The sequence below is a fragment of the Bos grunniens genome, chromosome 17, assembly GCF_055505025.1.
Source record: "Bos grunniens cultivar Pamir isolate PY7600 chromosome 17, Bosgru_T2T1.0, whole genome shotgun sequence".
Lineage (NCBI taxonomy): Eukaryota > Metazoa > Chordata > Mammalia > Artiodactyla > Bovidae > Bos > Bos grunniens.
In genome coordinates this window covers 50804-56803 of record NC_141181.1, presented here as the reverse complement: position 1 = coordinate 56803, position 6000 = coordinate 50804, and positions in this window count along the sequence as shown.

Here is a 6000-nt window from a genome sequence, read left to right as displayed (position 1 = left end):
CCTCTTCTTTAGGTCAATGGAGAGCACCAAGCTGAGCTCCGTATATTAGACAGCTGCTCTCCACTAGCTGTCCGGTTAAAGACCTGAGGATTATTAGAAATAAATAAAGGAAATTTAAAAACAAACAAAAGCAACAACAGGAAACGTACATCTTAACAGGGCATGCATGTCCCTGCTGGCCTCTCAGTTTGCCCCTCCCCCCTCTCCTGCTGCGTCGTCAAGGTCCTTCTCTGTGTCTGTGCCTCTATGTGGGCTCTGGCGATAAGGGCCTCAGCACCATTTTCCATATACGCTGTGCTTAGCTGCTCAATCCTGTTCATTCTGTTGCCTGCAAGGCTCCTCTGCCAAAGGGGATTCTCCACACAAGTATACTAGAGTGGGTTGCCATGCCCTTTTCCAGGGTGTCTTCCCAAACCAGGGATCAAACTCAGGTTTCCCACATTGCAGGCAGATTCTTTACTCTCTGAGCCACAAGGGAAGCCCAACAATAGTGGAACGGGTAGCTTATCCTTTCTTAGGGGATATTGCCAACCCAGGAATTGAACCGTGGTCTCTGGCATTACAGGAAGATTCTTTACCAGCTGAGCTACTATGGAAGCCTACAGATAGACAGAAAAACGTATAAATTCATATATACAAATATATATATATATATATGAAGATATATATAGATATATATATATATATGAAGATACAATATATGTTTTTGTTTTTCTGTCTCATTTCACTTTATGACTGACCGTCCATCCACATGTCTTCAGAGGACCCACTTTCATTCCTTTAACGCCTACATAATATTACACTGTATATATGTAGCACTCTTCCTTACCCATTTCGCAGTTGATGGACATTTAGGTTGATTCCATGTCCTGCTGCTGCTAAGTCACTTCAGTCGTGTCTGATTCTGTGCAATCCCATAGACGGCAGCCCACCAGGTTCCCCCGTCCCTGGGATTCTCCAGGCAAGAATACTGGAGTGGGTTCCCATTTCCTTCTCCAATGCATGAAAGTGAAATTGAAAGTGAACTCACTCAGTCCTGTCCGGCTCTTCCTGTCCCCATGGACTGTAATCTACCAGGCTCCTCCATCCATGGGATTTTCCAGGCAAGAGTACTGGAGTGGGTTGCCATTTCCTTCTCCAGATTTCATGTCCTAGTTATTGTAAATAGGGCTGCAATGAACATGAGCGTGCATCTATCTTTTTGAATTATGGTAGTCTCAGCAAACCCAGTGGGATTGCTGGGTGGTATGGTAGTTCTCTTTTCAGTTTTTTAAGGAACCTACATACTGCCCCCCAAAGTGGCTATGTCAATTTACATTCCCACCAACAATTCATGGGGTCACAAAGAGTCAGACATGACTGAGCGACTGAATTGAACTGAACTGAATAGTGATAGAATAGTGAGTGATGTTGAGATTCTGTTGTGTTTGGTATTCCATCCTATGACTTACTTATACAATGAATAAGTACATTTGAATAGATTCTGATCGACCCTTTGCACTATATAAAATGACAGGCTTAGACAAATGCATATTGACAGGTATCCATCCTAAACGATCACTTCCAATTCCCCACTCCGTGATCTGCTTATCATCTATGTAGCTTTACCTTTCCAAGAATGTCACAATGGCGTCATACTGGGTGCAGCCTTTTCAACTGGATTCTTTCACTTAGCCATGTGCATCTAAGATTTATCCCTTTCAAGGTTGATGTTTCATTCCTTTCCACTGTTGAGTGTTATTCCTTTGCATGTATATAGGAGGAAAATAAATTTCCCTCTCCCCTTCCAGGTTCTTGGTTGAGCCCTCCTTCTCCATCATTAAACACAAATTATCAGGAGAAAGAAGTTTAATGAACATGTATACCTTTTGCATAGAGAGGAGATGCCAAGGAAAACTGAGTCCTCCCTGAAATGACCAAAGACTTCACCATAAATAGCTCTTCAACCCCAAACAGAAGAAAGACCTTGAGGGGAAGGCAGAGGCCATTTATGGCAGGTTATCATGCAAAGCACAGTAAATAAACAGAAGATTGTTTGCAGATTTAAGTTCTGACTTCCTCACTGATAAGTGTTCCTTCCTTGAGATGTAATTATTCCTCTCCTAGGTTCAAAGGGGGACACCCTTACAAATGGAGATTTCTCTCATAAATGTAAATGTACCTCACAAAAGGGTAACCTCAGTCTTCCCTGGCGAGCTAGCTGCTAAAAATCTGCCTGCTAATGCGCTGGACACAGGTTCTATCCCTGATCCAGGAGTATCCCACATGCCTCAGAGCAGCTGAGCTCATGCACCACAACTACTGAGCCAGCGCTCTAGAGCTGGGGAGCCACAACTACTACATGCAGGCGCCACAACTACTGAAGCCTGCACACCTAGAGCCCACGCTCTGCAACAAGAGCAGAACCAGCTCTCCACAGCTAGAGAAAGGCCTCTCAAAGCAACGAAGACACAGCATGGCCATAAAGAAATGAACACATTTAAAACAAAATAGGGGGCAACCTCTACTCAGGTTTTTATTATTATTATTTTAAATTAAACTAAACTAACTCATGTCAGACATAATTTGGGGTGGTGTGTTCTGGTCCCCTTGATATCTGTGTACACCAATTTGCTTGCACATTCATCTACTGAAAGATATCCTGATTTCTTCAAGTTTGTAGCCATTGTGAATAGAACTGCTGTGCAAAACTGCATCCTCGTTTGCATTTGGATGTAGAATTTCAGAGCAACTGCGTAAATACTGAAAGCATGATTGTTGGATCCCAAGGTGAAACCTGTGAGCTTTGGGGAAAACTACCAGACTGCCTCTCATGGGGACTGTACATGCATTCCACCAGCAATGAGGAATTGCTGTTGTTCCTCACCCTCCAGCAATTAGTATTATCTTATATTTGGCGTTTAGCAGTCCTAAGAGGTGTGGTGTGATATATCACGATTTTCATTTGTAATTCCCTGACTGTACATGATGGTGAGCCTGTGTGCTATTTATATTTAACAACTAAGGAAATTCTGACATGTGTTGCAAATTGAGTAAAGTTTGAAGTCATATGCCAAGTGAAACAAGCTAAACAGTAATGGACAAATAATCTATGATTCCACTGTGAGATGTCCAGATAAGTCCACTGCAAACACAAAGTAGAATAAGGCTGCCAGGGGATAAGGGGAGTTGGACCTGTTGGACTTGAACAAGGGCCAGTGACCGTGCACGATGATGGTGGTGGTCAGTCAGTCAGTTCAGTCGCTCAGTCGAATCTGACTCTGTGACCCCATGAATCACAGCACACCAGGCCTCCCTGTCCATCACCAACTCCTGCAGTTTACCCAAAGCATGTCCATTGAGTCAGTGATGCCATCTAACCATCTCACCCTCTGTGGTCCCCTTTTCCTCCAGCCTTCAATCTTTCCCAACATCAGGGTCTTTTCAAATGAGTCAGCTCTTCGCATCAGGTGGCCAAAATGTTGGAGTTTCAGCTTCAACATCAGTCCTTCCAACGAACACCCAGGACTGATTTCCTTTAGGATGGACTGGTTGGATCTTGTAGTCCAAGGGACACTCAAGAGTCTTCTCCAACACCACAGTTCAAAAGCATCAGTTTTTCTGCGCTGAGCATGAGACACAGGACACAGCCAGCAGTAACACCTTCTCACACAGATTTCCAGTCAGTGCCTGTCAACCTTCTACACCCTTGGTTTCTCTCCTTTGGGTCTGAGAGCTCAAGGCCTCATGAAATTGAGGTGTTCTCCTTCTCAGAAAATGGAACTTGGCACACAGCGCCATGCCTCATTCTGCCAGCCAAGGCTATCAGCTCCTCTTACTGAAGAGCCATGTGTCACACGTGTCCTATAAAAATCCTCAAATTAACAACAATGCCAACAAGAAGACCTAGGGTGGGGGAGGGCTGAACTTAATGAAATTATCACCAGATGTGCCAGACTGCCAGCTGCTAAGGTATGTGGCATCAACTTCCCACTGGCCTGACATCTTGGAGGTCATATCCTCAAACTGGTGACAAGACACCTATGAGGGACACTGTGGCAACATGATCAGCAGGTAGTGAAACCTGGAGGGAAAAGTGGAAGTGGACAGAAGGTGGATCCTGCAGCAAGAGTAGGTTCTCCGAGTTGCTGTGCTTGGCATGTGCTATGCTTAGTTGCTCAGTCATGTCTGACTCTTTGCGACCTCATGAACTGTGGCCTTCCATGCTCCTCTATCCATGGGGATTTTCCAGGCAAGAATACTGGAGTAGGGGATCTTCCCAACCCAGGGATCGAACCCACGTCTCCTGCATTGCAGGCAGATTCTTTTACCGTCCAAGCCTTCCCAGAAGAGAGATTGTAAATGGAACTGAGTAAAGGTCAGGTTATTTGACCAGAGACCAAGCCCTTGGCCTCTGAAAGCTCTTGAATTTTTATTTGCTTTGCTCTCACTACTGTTTCTTGACTTTCCAAGAATTTCAGAAGGTTAGGGGGTAGGGAGAGGAAAGCAGTGAATGATCAAGGAGAATTGTAGTCCTACAACTAAACTATGATCCTAAGATATTGTCTTATATCTTATATAAGACATATATAAAAAGACTTCCACCTCCACGAACCCAACTCAGGAGATATTCAGAGTTTGAATGTTGCCAAAGAAATTTTCATTTCCTTCTTTCATATTGCATAATGCATCCTCCTTAATTTTCAGTCTCTAAAATCTAAATTAATGGGGACATCTGCTTCTAGCAAATGCAGTCAGTGTTGTCTTGCCACCACCAGTATGCAATCATAAAACCAAAAGAAGAAAAAGAGGAGTAAAAAGGACAACACGGTACAGCTTCCAGAAACCAGACCCTTTCCCAAATCACCCCCTTTCCACACCCATCTTGCTTCTTCCCATGTGTCACAATCTGCTGTCATAATTCAACTGCAAATACACATGTGTGCTCAGTCATTTCAGGCATGTCCGACTCGGTGCATCCCTATGGACTGTAGCCCACCAGGATTCTCTGTCCATGGGATTCTCCATGCAACAATACTGGAGTGGGTTGTCTTGCCCTCCTCCGGGCGATCTTCCTGACCTAGGGATCAAACTTTTATCCCTAGTCTTCTGTGTGTCCTAAATTGGCAGATGGGTTCTATACCACCAGAGTCACCTGGGAAGCACCCTGCTATAAATATACTTAACAGGAAATGCACTCCAGGCCTGTTTGGTCTCTCGTCAATCAAAAACCACCAAGATTTGGTCAGAACTGAAAAATTCAAACAATAAAATCTTTGTAAAGACAAACTACACTCAAGGAATCTATATGCCCCTGACCAGTTCAGCTACAAACGACTCCAAAGGGGAGAGTCTAACTCTTTCTGGGGAGAGGGGTGCCCCACTCCCAGCCCGATGGTCGTTAGGTCCCCCAGCATTGCTTTTGCTCTAGGCCAAAGCTGTCCAGTGAAGTGTACTATGGACTACAAACTCAAGCTCCATATAATACCTTAAATTTTCTAGTAACCACATTTAAAAACATAAAGAAGCAGATGAAATTAATTTTCAAATTATATTTTAATCCAGTAAACAAAAAGTATTATCATTTCAACATGTGATCAATATGTCACAAGTCATGGCTGGCATGCAGGTAAGTCTGACCTTATTTTGATGACTAAATACATTCCTTTCTAAGACAAAGTGCCACTCCTAGGATGGGAAGCTAAAATGGGAACCCCTTTACCTTGGGAGTAAGCCTGTCAGGTAAAACACAAGACATCTAGTTAAATTTGGTTTTCAGTGAATAATTTTTAGTATAAGTACATCCCAAGTATTGCAGGAGATGGACTTCTACTAAACAAAAGAAAAAAAAAAGTTTTCATTGTTTCCCTAAAATTCAAATTTAACTGGGATTCGTGTATTTCTGTTTGGTAAATCCAGCCACCTAAAAAGCATGATTAGAATGGATTCCTTCTTTAGCTAAAAGAGAGTACATCAGTGGTGGGTGAACACAGCTCTCTCCCATCAGGGCCAGAGTTAACG